The sequence below is a fragment of the Gobius niger genome, assembly GCF_951799975.1.
Source record: "Gobius niger genome assembly, chromosome: 15".
NCBI classification, from domain to species: Eukaryota; Metazoa; Chordata; class Actinopteri; order Gobiiformes; family Gobiidae; genus Gobius; species Gobius niger.
This window is the reverse complement of record NC_136866.1, coordinates 6856208-6873616: the sequence shown is the minus strand read 5'-3', so window position 1 is coordinate 6873616 and position 17409 is coordinate 6856208. Positions and strand designations below refer to the sequence as shown.

The 17409-nt window shown below is 41.1% G+C and overlaps 1 long non-coding RNA gene across 1 annotated transcript in view; it reads right to left on the bottom strand.

Moving 5' to 3' along the window:
- Window positions 1-1332: 1332 nt before the first annotated feature.
- Window positions 1333-17409, bottom strand: part of LOC306974849 — a 30964-nt gene continuing 14887 nt past the window's right edge. Inside the window, exon 3 of the long non-coding RNA XR_013793667.1 lies at window positions 1333-1411. This is a non-coding gene — a long non-coding RNA (uncharacterized lncRNA). The remainder of the gene's footprint in view (window positions 1412-17409) is intronic.

Here is a 17409-nt window from a genome sequence, read left to right as displayed (position 1 = left end):
TCCGGCAGGGGTCTCCTAGTTATTCCTAAAGTCAACAAAAAGACTCATGGTGAGGCATCTTTCCAGTATTACGGCCCTCGCCTCTGGAACGACCTGAGGAGGAGCTCAGGGCTGCAGAGAATGTTCATGTTTTTAAGAGCAGCTCAAGACCCACCTTTTTAGCTTAGCCTTTAACTGACTCATCTATTTATTTAATCCTAATATATAAAATGTATATATATGGGAGGTTGTGCCAGCCGTGTTGTTTTAAATGTTGTAATCTGTAAAGCACCTTTCGGTATGAAAAGCGCTTTATAAATAAAGTTTGATTGATTGATTGATTGATTGGAAAAAGCAAGCATGACACAGCGATTTTTTTTTTCTGACCATAACTTACAATTACCATATTTTCCGGACTGTAAGTCGCTCTGGAGTATAAGTCGCACCAGCCTTGGCAGCGACCTGGGCATGGAGGTAACTGCACTGTTTACAAGCCTCTTCCGGCAGCACGTAGTTCAAGCACCCATTTCTAAACTTCGTCCTCTAGTTGTGGCCATCTAGATTTTACCACCATTAGCTTTGTTTTGTTTTCTTCATTGCAGTACGAGCAACCTCGGCTTTTCGCCATCACCACACAAGTTTCTCACTCACTCCAAACTTTCTTTCTGCTGTTTGATCACCGTTTTTGAAATCTTCAGTGGTACAGGAGTAGCAGATACTGGTACACAAGCCTAGAGCGCCCTCTAGCGGCTGTCAGTGTGAACATAACAAACATTGTGGGATTATATATTTTGATATATAAGTCGCACCTGAGTATAAATCGCACCCCCAGCCAAATTATGAAAAAAAAGTGCGATAATAGTCCGGAAAATATGGTAGATTTGCCATCAGGATCCAGTTCACAGCGCACATTTTAAACAGCAACAAATTGGAAGAAAACAGCTTTACTCAGTTGCTAGATCAATAAAGCATTTCAGCAAACATTTCACATCAAGCACTACGCCATAAAATAATTGACCTTCCAATAAAGGACGAAGCCGCAGCTCTAGATTGAAATTCAGAAAGTGTTTGTTGTAGCTGCTAAACAAGACTAAACAAGATGTAATTTCATGACATTTTTTGAAAAGCAAACTCAAGAAAGCTACAGACAGTTAAAGAAGTGAATAAGAGGAAAAATCCGAAAGCAATTTTAAGAGGAAATACTACTGTTTGTAACTCTACTTTTTGAATTATCATAACAGCCAACTTCATAATGCACCAACCAACTATTTTCTGTGAAAGCTTTCATCTTTGGTGTAAGACTAACCCCTCATTCCACTCCTTCTTGAGGTCCTTTTACCTTGTGCAGGAGCGCTTTCTTGGCAACCCCGGTGTTGGTTTTGAGTCTGCGATGGGTTACAACTGTACGGCACATGGCTGGCTGTGGCGGTCCCTGAAAGGCACAGCGGAAAGTGGAAGAAAACGTTTAACGCACGTCCAGACAGTAAACAATGTTCAATCAAAGTGCGGTGACCCGAGGCCCGCACAGATGCAACTGTTGACAGTAATCTCAACACAGCTGCTGTTATTTGGTTTAAGGATCATTAGCTAAACAAAACACATCGGACTACTGCACCGGGGCCCAAGTAGAAATACGCAGGATTTTTTAAACTCTCATATTATTTGAAGGCAGTGCTTGAAGCCACGCCGCGAAACATTCCAGGTTGATAATATGTAATGAGAGCAAATTAACTCAATCCATAAACAAAACAGACACCATTGACACCAACAACCAGTAGTTAAATAATTGATTGTATTTCATTCTGTATATTGGGTGACATGTTAGACAGTGTAGGGGATCGTGGCTTGGGGAATCTCCCATTCCGCTAACAAGAGAGACAACCAAGGCAGCCAGGCGAGCGGTGAACCAACAGACCAAGAAAGAAGCCAAAGAAAAAGGAGGGTAAGCAGCTTAAATGATCTTCATCTGTGGGGGATCAAAGTTGCCTCTGCTATAAAAGCCATCTCACAGGGAGGATTAACAGGCAACAAAATGCAGCTCTGGCCCGGCCTCAGTTGCCCACCCAGCAACAGGCCGATGTCAGCGCAGGTGGGCAAAACACGCATACCAACAACTTTTTTGGACGAGCTGCAAGACTATACGATTTCAAACAGGGCGTCACATGCTATCTTGCTGGTATGATTGGAAGGTTCACTGAGGGAAGCCCGCAATAAATAAATAAATAGGCTTCAATCAAGCTTTGCAATGGCACTTTTACCACTGGTATTTCAGGGCTCAGAACTTAAAATAATGTAACTCTATGGCAAAATGGGAAAAGCAAGCTCCAGATACCTATTTTTTCTGAGTTAAGTTGCACAGAACGTGGCCTTTTTTTAAGCTAAAGTGAACTCTACTCCCTGTCATTAAGAGAGGACAGGTCATGAAAGGCTTCTACAGAGTTGAACAAGTACATAAAGAACATCCCAGGGTCCCTCGGTCCCTGTGAAAGGTCTGGCAATCCGGGCAAGGGTCCAACTCATGCTATACCTGGAGCTGGACAATGTAGACGAATTGAATGTGTCACTTACGTTATAGATAGACTCCATGAGAATCACAAAACCTTCTCCCTAATGCGTCTGCACTGAGTCAGGGGAATATTTGCACGACATAGGAATAATGTAGTGATTTATATACAATTCTAAGATGGAAACTTTGTGAAAATATAATAGTGTCCCTTTGAAGCAGTGTATCAACATTTGTCAGGAGAGGACAGGAACATCAGGTGATCTTTAATATCGCTATGTGAACCTTTGGGAACATGACACACTGTATTCATTTCTATTTTCGGGTCTCAGATGATTTGATAAGACCAGAAAAGCCCACAGGTGACTCCCATCAACGGCCCAAACTGTTCCCCCGAATGACAATCTGCCGACACATGCCATGGGTACTTCTCATTGATGGGGCCGGGGTGACATTTGTGCGCCCCCGCTTGTCCCGAACTTGTGCCAAAACACTCAGGGTCACACTGTTATAACCTTGTCGGGCCACGGGGACTTGTATAAATTACAGTGGGTTCACACTCCGCCGTTATTATGGAGATAGAAAGTCTAATACAAGCCTCAGTATCAGACGAGAACTGGTTCTGATTGGGGACAGCGTGGCGGTTGTAAGAGAGGACAGATTCGTCAGAGGAACACGCAGTACCATTCACACAGAGCACAGTGGGGTTGTTAGATTTTATCAGCGTAGATCCCAGATGGTTTTTCGTTTACGGTACGGAGTGAGTGCTAACAAGTGCGTCTTGCTGTTGTTTTAACACTTCGGTCCGCCGTAATTGCTTTCTGTCTGCTCCCAATGACCTTTGGATTCAGCTGATCCTGTCTGAGGATGAATAACATGCTAATCTACGCAACTAACCATCAAGGTTTCAACATCAAATGGAAGCAAATATGAGACAAATGAGTGTTGTTAAGTCTTTGAAGTCCATTTTCTGATTTAGACAGAACAATCCTTATTTAGTGATTCACGAAGGTGGTCGGTTTTTATTATGTTAGCCATGCTCAAATCTTGAAATGCTGTTGTAAAATGTGCAGCCACTTTCATTAATTTTATGTACTATATTTGATATGTTTTACGTATCAATTGTTTTGTTGGTTTTCTGGTGAGAGGGTCCATCCACTGTGAAAACCTTCCAAACAATTGATCCTGAGTGTTGTCGAGGCCACCGTGATGGAAAGTAAAGGCAGCATGCTGACCATTCATACAGTCACTGACTCACTACCAGGTCAAATACGCAATATCAAGTTTTTTTCCCCCACATAAGAAGTTGCATAATGCACCTTTAAGTGGAAATGTCTCCAAGGTGGGAGAAAAATGCATTTTTTAAGAAATTACAATTTCCCCTTAACCGAGTACTCTCACAGACAATTAATAAGTAAAAAATCGCAACATGCTAACATTTCACTTAGGTGTAAGACTTGAGGTGGCAGTGGCGAGCCCTTTTAAGGGCTGTTTGAATCCGATTTATCACTTGTTCATTTATTTTCTTGTAATCAGAGGTGGTTAGAGAATCCAAAATATGTTACAGTGAGTATCTGAGTGAAAAAGTCTGATTTATTTTCAGTGCTTATGTGAAGCAAAACATAAAATCATGTGGAAATCTGATCCAACAAAATGGCAGAAAAATTAAATATTTCTACCGATCAAAACGAAGCATTTGCCAATTAAATATTTACTGACAGTGGGAAAAAGTAACAAGTAACAGTACAGATACTTCATTATAACTGAACTCAAATAGGAGTAAAAAGTAGTGTATAAAACTACTCTAAAAAGTACAATTTATTCCAAAAATGTAACTACTGTACTAATGTACTATCCACCTCTGCTCTGAATTGATTCTTTTTAACCTCTAAACATGCTCGGTTCAGGTGGGGGTTAATAGCTTAATGTCCTGCGGAAACCCTGACTTTCTGCCACATATAGAGGTCATGGGCGTCGGACTGGGTACTGAGTACCCAGGGCCCAGAGCAGAGTAAGGGCCTATGGAGGACCGTGGCTGCCAAATCAATAAATATATCTACAAATAAATAAAATAGAGATCAAATGTGCAAAGAAATGCATGCATTTATTATAATAAGTGCATTTATTTATTTATTTATTTATATATTTATTTATATATTTATGTATTTATTTTTGTATCTTTTTATTATATTTCTGTATTTCTGTATGTATTTATTTATTTTTGTATTTATTTATTTTGTATTCATTTATTTATTTCTGTATTTCTCTTAATGTATGCAAATCATTTCAGACGCCTTATCCAGCATAGACGCTGCCAAACATGAGCTCTGCTTCAGTCTATTGACAGTGGCACAGATAGTAGAGCGGGTCATCTTGTGACCGGAGGATCGGCGGGACGAATCCTGTCGTTATTACACACTGTCGTTGTGTCCTTGGGCAAGACACTTCACCTGCCTCATGAACTCTGCTTTAGTCTAGTGTTTTTTTCCACCTTCTTCCACTCAAAGATCTTTCCAGCAAGGATCCGCTCACCCATCCACACACTCATTCATACACCAATGTACGCAGACACTGGGGGCAAGGCAGGTGAAGTGTCTTGCCTAAGGACACAACGACAGTGTGCCCCTGCGGGATTCGAACCGCTGGTCACAAGATGACCCGCTCGACTATCTGTGCCACTGAAGCAGAGCTCATGTTTGGCAGTGTCTGTGCTGGATAAGGCTAGGATAAGTCTGAAATCAGTCTGTGTGCATGAAGAAAGATTAACCAATGAGCTCACAGCAGCGGCCTCAAGACCCGCCCCCTGATTTGCATTCCTTAAGAGAAATACAGAAATAAATACATAAATACATAAATAAATAAATGAATATAAAATAAATAAATACAGAAATAAATACAAAAATAAATAAATAGATAAATATATAAATATATAAATACATAAATAAATAAATGCACTTATTATAATAAATGCATGCATTTCTTTGCAAATGTGATCTTTATTTTATTTATTTATCTATATATTTATTTATAGATATATTTATTGTTTTGGCAGCCACGGTCCTCCATATGCCCTCAAAAGTGCTGGAAAAAGTATTCTGTATTGTACTTTCTAAGTTTCCTCATAATTAACTATAAGAACTGAACACAACTGGGCAAAAATACAATGGTTGCTACACAGTATTTTGCTCAACACATAATGATTGATTATATCTCAGGGCCCTGACACCCCTTTATAATATTTTGTAAATGGTCTGTAAGCCACAATCATCACAATTATAACAAATAAAGTCTATATCGTCTATATCTATAAGTCTATATATGAGTCTATATCATGTATTAGTTTCACTTTTTTATTTGAATTACAGAAATAAATTTGAATGATATTCTTATTTTCTGAGTTTCACCTACAGGCCAACTTTCTTTTAATGAACACACATTTGGTAATGTTGGGTAATATTTATACGGTTCCAAGCTGTTATTTTAAGGACTTGAGGCAAATTTTGTTGCCAGTACTTTACCATAAATTTTTCTTACAGTGTACCTTAAACTCCATAATTTCCAACCCCAAGCCAACACAACTGGTTAAAACATTTTACTGTCTTAACACGTTGTCAGCAAAAGTCCTCCCCTCCAGTAGATAATTCATGGTCACCACAACTGACCATGAGTTACCTAATACTCCACCATTTCCAACTCCAAGCCTACACAACTGGTTAAAACCTTTTACTGTCTTAACACGTTGTCAGCAAAAGTCCTCCCCTCCAGTAGATAATTCATGGTCACCACAACTGACCATGAGTTACCTAATACTCCACCATTTCCAACCCCAAGCCAACACAACTGGTTAAAACATTTTACAGTCTTAACCCTTGTGTCGCCTTCTCCGGTCATTTTGACCCACTGTTAGGTTCCAGGCATTTGGATGCAAGGTGACACAAGGGGGCGCCCTTCCAACCTTGTCTAGTCTAAAGTTCTGTCTAAAGCAGAAGCTCCATGACTTCCTTCTTCCCTTCTCAGTCTGTGACTGAAGAGCAATGAGGCCTCAGCCTTTTTACTGGAAACAAAGAGCTCACTGTATTTAGCGTCATGTTACTGTCACTCACGGTGTCTGACTTAAAGTCTCACTCTGAAGAAAGTCAACTCACATTTAAACTGACAAGGTTGGAAGGGCGCCCCCTTGTGTCACCTTGCATCCAAATGCCGGAACATGGCAGCGGGTCAAAATGACCCGTGAAGGCAACACAAGGGTTTAACACGCTGTCAGCAAAAGTCCTCCCCTCCACCAGATAATTCATGATCACCACAACTGACCATGAGTTACCTAATACTCCACCATTTCCAACCCCAAGCCAAAACAACTGGTTAAAACATTTTACTGTCTTAACACGTTGTCAGCAAAAACCCTCCACTCCACCAGATAATTCATGGTCACCACAACTGACCATGAGTTACCTAATACTCCACCATTTCCAACTCCAAGCCAACACAACTGGTTAAAACATTTTACTGTCTTAACACGTTGTCAGCAAAAACCCTCCACTCCACCAGATAATTCATGGTCACCACAACTGACCATGAGTTACCTAATACTCCACCATTTCCAACTCCAAGCCAACACAACTGGTTAAAACATTTTACAGTCTTAACACGCTGTCAGCAAAAACCCTCCACTCCACCAGATAATTCATGGTCACCACAACTGACCATGAATTACCTAATAACCATTTCCAACTCCAAGCCAACACAACTGGTTAAAACCTCTTACTGTCTTAACACGTTGTCAACAAAAACCCTCCCCTCCACCAGATAACTCATGGTCACCACAACTGACCATGAGTTACCTAATACTCCACCATTTCCAACCCCAAGCCAACACAACTGGTTAAAACCTTTTACAGTCTTAACACGCTGTCAGCAAAAGTCCTCCCCTCCACCAGATAACTCATGGTCACCACAACTGACCATGAGTTACCTAATACTCCACCATTTCCAACTCCAAGCCAACACAACTGGTTAAAACATTTTACAGTCTTAACACGCTGTCAGCAAAAAACCTCCCCTCCACCAGATAACTCATGGTCACCACAACTGACCATGAGTTACCTAATACTCCACCATTTCCAACTCCAAGCCTACACAACTGGTTAAAACATTTTACAGTCTTAACACGCTGTCAGCAAAAACCCTCCCCTCCACCAGATAACTCATGGTCACCACAACTGACCATGAGTTACCTAATACTCCACCATTTCCAACTCCAAGCCTACACAACTGGTTAAAACATTTTACAGTCTTAACACGCTGTCAGCAAAAGTCCTCCCCTCCACCAGATAATTCATGGTCACCACAACTGACCATGAGTTACCTAATAACCATTTCCAACTCCAAGCCAACACAACCAACGCCAAAGTCCAACAACCACCAAACCCCTCTGCAGCCTTTTCAACAGACTAGCTTTACTTTCTGAACCATTTGCCCTTCACCTTTTTTTCAGGCGTTGATGAAGTTGCTTTGTCATCCCTGTTTTCCACATCTTCTCTGTTTACAAAGTCTTCCTGCGCTGTTTGAGTCCCAATTTCACACTTCTGTGCAACTGCTTCCACCACAGCTTTGGTCAAATCAGGCACTTCCAAATTGACCAAAGTTGTCTGAGTCCCAACATCAGATCTTAGACTTCTCTGCAGTTTCAGGACTTCACCAAGGCACAGCTCTGAGTTGAAGGTGAGCTCCATGAAGCCCCCTTTCTGCAGAGAGCCTTGTATATTGTCCACCAGTTGCTGCAGCTCAGTATTTTTATTCATCACGATGTCCACACATGCTCTTTCCTGGAGGATCCCGAATTCTACTTTCTGTTGTTTCATTTTTTTGCGTAACAACTCTTCCTGTACCGTCTTCAGATCCTTGTTGCATTCCTTGTAAGCCTTTTGCTCTAGCTGTAGCAGTTTCTTCTCAATGTCACCCTTCTTGTCATACACATTCCTCTGGATCTTATTTGAGTTCTTTAGATCATTGATGACCGCCACAGTCTTCTCCTTCAGCTCGGCGACATGGCCGGAGATGGCGTTCATCACTTGTACATCTTCCGTTTTTCTTCGGATGTTCTTGATCTTTTCTAAAAGACTCTCATTTTTTGTAATTTCTTCCTGTGCCCCGGTATCCCTCCACTTATTTCCGTAAGCTATTAAGAGCTCCTTGTCATACTCTTTGCACACTTTTTCCTTCTCCTTTTTAAGCGCTTTGCTTTTAGCGGCCAACAACTGCACTGATTTGCTCAAAGTTGCCTGCAATTTCTTTTGAGTCTTTTTTTCACTGATGCTTTTATTCATTTTGAGAATTTCCTTCTCCGCTGCCTCGTTTTTGCTAACAAGATCTTGCATTTCCTGTTGCAGTTTTTCGCAGGCATCCTGAATTTTCAACACTTTTTCATGCTCTGGTTGGAGATTGTCACACTCTTCTCTGAGCTGAATCTGGATTTTGTTTTGCTTATCCAGTTCATCCCGCAGAGTCTGCAGTGAATCACTGCTTTTGAGAAGTCGTATATTTGCATCGACTTGACCTGAGCTCTGGTTCTGTGCCAGTTGTTTCAATAACTGGATAAACTCGCAGTTCTCACTTCCATCAAACGTAATTGTTATCGGGTCTTTCATTTTTCCAACTTTGGGTGGTACTTTATCGCAAGGAAACAAAACAGCTAACCTCAACACACAAATACACACACTTCAGGGACCCAGAAGTGAACACCAAACTCAGTTGCTTTACAAAGCCCCGTTTCACAACAGATTATCTCTCACACTCGTTTCCGAATTAACAGACCCTCCTTCCCAGCAACAACTTTAAAATTCAGTGAGGACTACATATCCAGTCCCGTGGAAGGGCCAGCAGTAGACAGGGCTTCACGTGAGCCTCTCACAACAGGTTATGTGTCCCACTCGCCTCCGAATAAGCTGACCCTCACAACAGGTTGTGCCTCTCACGAGCCTCCAATGAACTGACCTCCAAATCTACAGCTCACCGAGGCATCTATGACATCTATGACATCACCACATACTGACATGAAAACATTCTGTTGTCACGGCAACTGTTCTATTCTTGAATTCCATATAAGTATAAAACAGGGGCTAGCTCAAGGGCCCTTATGTACAGTCTGGTTGCACGGCAACAGGTATGGAATCTTCGAATTTGACTCCCTGAATCAGGAAGTAAAATGATAAATGACTGAAAATGGTAAATCAATCAATCAATCAATCTTTATTTATAGAGCGCATTTCATACGGGTGCATTGCAAAGTGCTTGACATTTAAAAAGACATTAAAAGCATTATCGCCCGTTAAACCCTCCCACCCTCCCAATATATACAGTTATCACAATACACACACACCTACACACCCTACCCTTTACTCTACACTCACACACAGAATCAAAATCATGTACACAAGGCTGGGTACAGATGACCAAGGTGCATCCTCCCCGGGAGCAGCAGACCGGCTGCAGCTACCCGGGCGCCGACACAAGGTTCCCCATAGGAGGCGCGGCAGAGACACCACACCTCCACCTGGGCACCCACAGGACAGCACCCACACAGCCACAGCCAGTCACCGCTCCCGAGGCAGAGGGCTCCTTCAGAGGAAACACTGGAGATTCTAAAAATATAAGAAGCAGTATAAAAACATTGATAAAAAGTTTAAAAACAAAGTGAAAACCAGTAAGAAACTAAAAATAAACATTGAATTGCTACGCCACTGTCGCCCCATAATATAATAATAATTAATAATAATAATTTTTTTAAGAAATTACAATTTCCCCTTAACCGAGTATACTCTCACAGACAATTAATAAGTAAAAAATCGCAACATGCTAACATTTCACTTAGGTGTAAGACCTGAGGTGGCAGTGGCGAGTAAAAAAATTACAACTTCCATCTAGTCCCTTTTAAAGCCTGTTTATTTGTTTTCTCGTAATCAGAGGTGGTTAGAGAATCCAAAATGTGTTACAGTGAGTATCTGAGTGAAAAAGTCTGATTTATTTTCAGTGCTTATGTGAAGCAAAACATAAAATCATGTGGAAATCTGATCCAACAAAATGGCAGAAAAATTAAATATTTCTACCGATCAAAATGAAGCATTTGCCAATTAAATATTTACTGACAGTGGGAAAAAGTAACAAGTAACAGTACAGATACTTCATTATAACTGAACTCAAATAGGAGTAAAAAGTAGTGTATAAACCTACTCTAAAAAGTACAATTTATTCCAAAAATGTAACTGAGTACTATCCACCTCTGCTCTGAATTGATTCTTTTTAACCTCTAAACATGCTCGGTTCAGGTGGGGGTTAAGAGCTTAATGTGATGCGGAAACCCTGACTTTCTGCCACATATAGAGGTCATGGGCGTCGGACTGGGTACTGAGTACCCAGGACCCAGAGCAGGGTAAGGGCCTATGGAGGACCGTGGCTGCCAAATCAATAAATATATCTATATATAAATAAAATAGAGATCAAATGTGCAAAGAAATGCATGCATTTATTATAATAAATGCATTTATTTATTTATATATTTATTTATGTATTTATTTTTGTATTTATTTATTTCTGTATTTCTGTATGTATTTCTGTATGTATTTATTTATTTTTGTATTTATTTATTTTGTATTCATTTATTTATTTCTGTATCAATTTATTTATTTATTTATTTATGTATTTATTTATGTATTTCTCTTAATGTATGCAAGACACTTCACCTGCCTCATGAACTCTGCTTTAGTCTAGTGTTTTTTCCACCTTCTTCCACTCAAAGATCTTTCCAGCAAGGATCCGCTCACCCATCCACACACTCATTCATACACCAATGTACGCAGACACTGGGGGCAAGGCAGGTGAAGTGTCTTGCCCAAGGACACAACGACAGTGTGCCCCTGCGGGATTCGAACCGCTGGTCACAAGATGACCCGCTCGACTATCTGTGCCACTGAAGCAGAGCTCATGTTTGGCAGTGTCTGTGCTGGATAAGGCTAGGATAAGTCTGAAATCAGTCTGTGTGCATGAAGAAAGATTAACCAATGAGCTCACAGCAGCGGCCTCAAGACCCGCCCCCTGATTTGCATTCCTTAAGAGAAATACATAAATAAATACAGAAATAAATAAATGAATATAAAATAAATAAATACATAAATAAATACAAAATAAATAAATAAATAAATATATAAATACATAAATAAATAAATGCACTTATTATAATAAATGCATGCATTTCTTTGCAAATGTGATCTTTATTTTATTTATTTATTTATTTATATATTTATTTATAGATATATTTATTGTTTTGGCAGCCACGGTCCTCCATAGGGCCCTCAAAAGTGCTGGATAAAGCATTCTGTATTGTACTTTCTAAGTTTCCTCATAATTAACTATAAGAACTGAACACAATGGTTGCTACACAGAATTTTGCTCAACGCATAATGATTGATTATATCTCAGGGCCCTGACATCCCTTTATAATATTTTGTAAATGGTCTGTAAGCCACAATCATCACAAATAAAGTAATGAGTCTATATCATGTATTAGTTTCACTTTTTTATTTGAATTACAGAAATAAATAAACTTTTGAATGATATTCTTATTTTCTGAGTTTCACCTGCATAGGCCAACTTTCTTTTAATGAACACACATTTGGTAATATTGGGACATATTGTTTTTCACCATGTTTAAAATTGCAGATTTGTATTTAAAATGTTTTGGATAATATTTTTTTATTTGATTTTCAGAGATCTGTGTTCATTGGATCAATGGTTGGTTCAATAAAGCACTGATCCTGGAATTGCATTTGAAGTCTTATTTTGAAAAGCCCAGATACTTTTATCAGTATGATACCGTAGGTAATTAATATTGTAGTTTACCGTTGAATATGATTACAGTGGTTCACCATCAAATTATGCCAGAACATCTTACGGTAACCCCCCGTTAAAATCGAAATATTTATGGTTGAATACTGTAATATTTATACGGTTCCAAGCTGTTATTTTAAGGACTTGAGGCAAATTTTGTTGCCAGTACTTTACCATAAATGTACAGTAATTTTTCTTACAGTGTATCTAATACTCCACCGTTTCCAACTCCAAGCCAACACAACTGGTTAAAACATTTTACAGTCTTAACACGTTGTCAGCAAAAACCCTCCCCTCTACTAGATAATTCATGATCACCACAACTGACCATGAGTTACCTAATCACCATTTCCAACTCCAAGCCTACACAACTGGTTAAAACCTCTTACTGTCTTAACACGTTGTCAGCAAAAACCCTCCCCTCTACTAGATAATTCATGATCACCACAACTGACCATGAGTTACCTAATAACCATTTCCAACTCCAAGCCAACACAACTGGTTAAAACATTTTACAGTCTTAACACGCTGTCAGCAAAAGTCCTCCCCTCCACCAGATAACTCATGGTCACCACAACTGACCATGAGTTACCTAATCACCATTTCCAACTCCAAGCCTACACAACTGGTTAAAACCTCTTACTGTCTTAACACGTTGTCAGCAAAAACCCTCCCCTCCACCAGATAACTCATGGTCACCACAACTGACCATGAGTTACCTAATACTCCACCATTTCCAACTCCAAGCCAACACAACTGGTTAAAACATTTTACAGTCTTAACACGCTGTCAGCAAAAACCCTCCCCTCCACCAGATAACTCATGGTCACCACAACTGACCATGAGTTACCTAATACTCCACCATTTCCAACTCCAAGCCAACACAACTGGTTAAAACATTTTACTGTCTTAACACGCTGTCAGCAAACACCCTCCCCTCCACCAGATAACTCATGGTCACCACAACTGACCATGAGTTACCTAACCACCATTTCCAACTCCAAGCCAACACAACTGGTTAAAACATTTTACAGTCTTAACACGCTGTCAGCAAAAGTCCTCCCCTCCACCAGATAATTCATGATCACCACAACTGACCATGAGTTACCTAATAACCATTTCCAACTCCAAGCCAACACAACTGGTTAAAACCTTTTACAGTCTTAACACGCTGTCAGCAAAAACCCTCCCCTCCACCAGATAATTCATGGTCACCACAACTGACCATGAATTACCTAATACTCCACCATTTCCAACCCCAAGCCAACACAACTGGTTAAAACATTTTACTGTCTTAACACGCTGTCAGCAAAAACCCTCCCCTCCACCAGATAACTCATGGTCACCACAACTGACCATGAGTTACCTAATACTCCACCATTTCCAACTCCAAGCCAACACAACTGGTTAAAACATTTTACAGTCTTAACACGCTGTCAGCAAAAACCCTCCCCTCCACCAGATAACTCATGGTCACCACAACTGACCATGAGTTACCTAATACTCCACCATTTCCCACTCCAAGCCTACACAACTGGTTAAAACATTTTACAGTCTTAACACGCTGTCAGCAAAAGTCCTCCCCTCCACCAGATAACTCATGGTCACCACAACTGACCATGAGTTACCTAATAACCATTTCCAACCCCAAGCCTACACAACTGGTTAAAACATTTTACAGTCTTAACACGCTGTCAGCAAAAACCCTCCCCTCCACCAGATAATTCATGGTCACAACTGACCATGAGTTACCTAATAACCATTTCCAACTCCAAGCCAACACAACCAACGCCAAAGTCCAACAACCACCAAACCCCTCTGCCGCCTTTTCAACAGACTAGCTTTACTTTCTGAACCATTTGCCCTTCACCTTTTTTTCAGGCGTTGATGAAGTTGCTTTGTCATCCCTGTTTTCCACATCTTCTCTGTTTACAGACTCTTCCTCCGCTGTTTGAGTCCCAATTTCACACTTCTGTACAATCTGTGCTTTGATCAAATCAGGCATTTCCAAATTGACCAAAGTTGTCTGAGTCCCAACCTCAGATCTTAGACTTCTCTGCAGTTTCAGGACTTCACCAAGGCACAGCTCTGAGTTGAAGGTGAGCTCCATGAAGCCCCCTTTCTGCAGAGAGCCTTGTATATTGTCCACCAGTTGCTGCAGCTCAGTATTTTTATTCATCACGATGTCCACACATGCTCTTTCCTGGAGGATCCCGAATTCTACTTTCTGTTGTTTCATTTTTTTGCGTAACAACTCTTCCTGTACCGTCTTCAGATCCTTGTTGCATTCCTTGTAAGCCTTTTGCTCTAGCTGTAGCAGTTTCTTCTCAATGTCACCCTTCTTGTCATACACATTCCTCTGGATCTTATTTGAGTTCTTTAGATCATTGATGACCGCCACAGTCTTCTCCTTCAGCTCGGCGACATGGCCGGAGATGGCGTTCATCACTTGTACATCTTCCGTTTTTCTTCGGATGTTCTTGATCTTTTCTAAAAGACTCTCATTTTTTTCAATTTGTTCCTGTGCCTCGGTATCCCTCCACTTATTTCCGTAAGCTATTAAGAGCTCCTTGTCATACTCTTTGCACACTTTTTCCTTCTCCTTTTTAAGCGCTTTGCTTTTAGCGGCCAACAACTGCACTGATTTGCTCAAAGTTGCCTGCAATTTCTTTTGAGTCTTTTTTTCACTGATGCTTTTATTCATTTTGAGAATTTCCTTCTCCGCTGCCTCGTTTTTGCTAACAAGATCTTGCATTTCCTGTTGCAGTTTTTCGCAGGCATCCTGAATTTTCAACACTTTTTCATGCTCTGGTTGGAGATTGTCACACTCTTCTCTGAGCTGAATCTGGATTTTGTTTTGCTTATCCAGTTCATCCCGCAGAGTCTGCAGTGAATCACTGCTTTTGAGAAGTCGTATATTTGCATCGACTTGACCTGAGCTCTGGTTCTGTGCCAGTTGTTTCAATAACTGGATAAACTCGCAGTTCTCACTTCCATCAAACGTAATTGTTATCGGGTCTTTCATTTTTCCAACTTTGGGTGGTACTTTATCGCAAGGAAACAAAACAGCTAACCTCAACACACAAATACACACACTTCAGGGACCCAGAAGTGAACACCAAACTCAGTTGCTTTACAAAGCCCCGTTTCACAACAGATTATCTCTCACACTCGTTTCCGAATTAACAGACCCTCCTTCCCAGCAACAACTTTAAAATTCAGTGAGGACTACATATCCAGTCCCGTGGAAGGGCCAGCAGTAGACAGGGCTTCACGTGAGCCTCTCACAACAGGTTATGTGTCCCACTGGCCTCCGAATAAACTGACCCTCACAACAGGTTGTGCCTCTCACGAGCCTCCAATGAACTGACCTCCAAATCTACAGCTCACCGAGGCATCTATGACATCTATGACATCACCACATACTGACATGAAAACATTCTGTTGTCACGGCAACTGTTCTATTCTTGAATTCCATATAAGTATAAAACAGGGGCTAGCTCAAGGGCCCTTATGTACAGTCTGGTTGCACGGCAACAGGTATGGAATCTTCGAATTTGACTCCCTGAATCAGGAAGTAAAATGATAAATGACTGAAAATGGTAAATCAATCAATCAATCAATCTTTATTTATAGAGCGCATTTCATACGGGTGCATTGCAAAGTGCTTGACATTTAAAAAGACATTAAAAGCATTATCGCCCGTTAAACCCTCCCACCCTCCCAATATATACAGTTATCACAATACACACACACCTACACACCCTACCCTTTACTCTACACTCACACACAGAATCAAAATCATGTACACAAGGCTGGGTACAGATGACCAAGGTGAGGAAACACCATCAGAGGAGCCGTCCTCCCCGGGAGCAGCAGACCGGCTGCAGCTGCCCGGGCGCCGACACAAGGTTCCCCATAGGAGGCGCGGCAGAGACACCACACCTCCACCTGGGCACCCACAGGACAGCACCCACACAGCCACAGCCAGTCACCGCTCCCGAGGCAGAGGGCTCCTTCAGAGGAAACACTGGAGATTCTAAAAATATAAGAAGCAGTATAAAAACATTGATAAAAAGTTTAAAAACAAAGTGAAAACCAGTAAGAAACTAAAAATAAATATCGAATTGCTACGCCACTGTCGCCCCATAATATAATAATAATTAATAATAATAAGGGGATAAAAGGGCTAGAAGTAGTGGGTACGTTAAGGTGCTTCGTCAGTCTCCGGGAAGGGGGGTCCAGTCGGGTACGGGAGACTCCCAAGGAGGCGCTGAAGCGGTCCACCTGGGGGAGCGCATGCTCGACCCCGCCGCTCCTGTCCGGGGGACATCCCTTGCCTCGACGCGCTGCTCACTCGCCGCCATCTCGCAGCCTCTGCCGGTGCGCACGTACACGTGCGTGGATGCCTCGTCTAGTCGCCGCGTTAGAGGTCATTTACTAAACATTCGCTCATGTGCAGAAGGAATAGCACGTGCAAAGGAGCTGTAGCACATTTTTTGCTCACATAGCATTTTCTTATTTATATATAGATTGGTGGCCCTGTCGCTTTAACACACATCAAATCAAATGTCAAATCAGGTGCGGCACACCCACAAAACCTTATATGTATCTGTCTGCATTCACTATTTTGCACCTCTCTTGATGAATGGCAATACCCTAATGACCCTATAAATGACCCTAAACAACACTTCTTTGGAAACAGTAATACATTACACTTCCCTTCGTTTGCACTGCTGCCCACCTGTTGAGAACCCGTTCCCTCTCCCTTGAACACTTAAAATAATCATCGCTGCCGCGCTATAATCTCCAGTCTGTGGCAATACTTTTCATGAGAAATAAATGTCTAAATCGGTGCTTGGATCATAACCGTCATTTCAAAGCCTACTGGAGCCTGATAGATCGATAAATAGACATGGCATGGATTGTCATTTAAAGTGATGATTTTATTCAATTCCCGGGATAAATGACCAAATCTCATCATCATCTCTAAATAAAATCCATATTGGCGCATTAATGAGCCCTGGCATGTGAGGCGCGTGGTG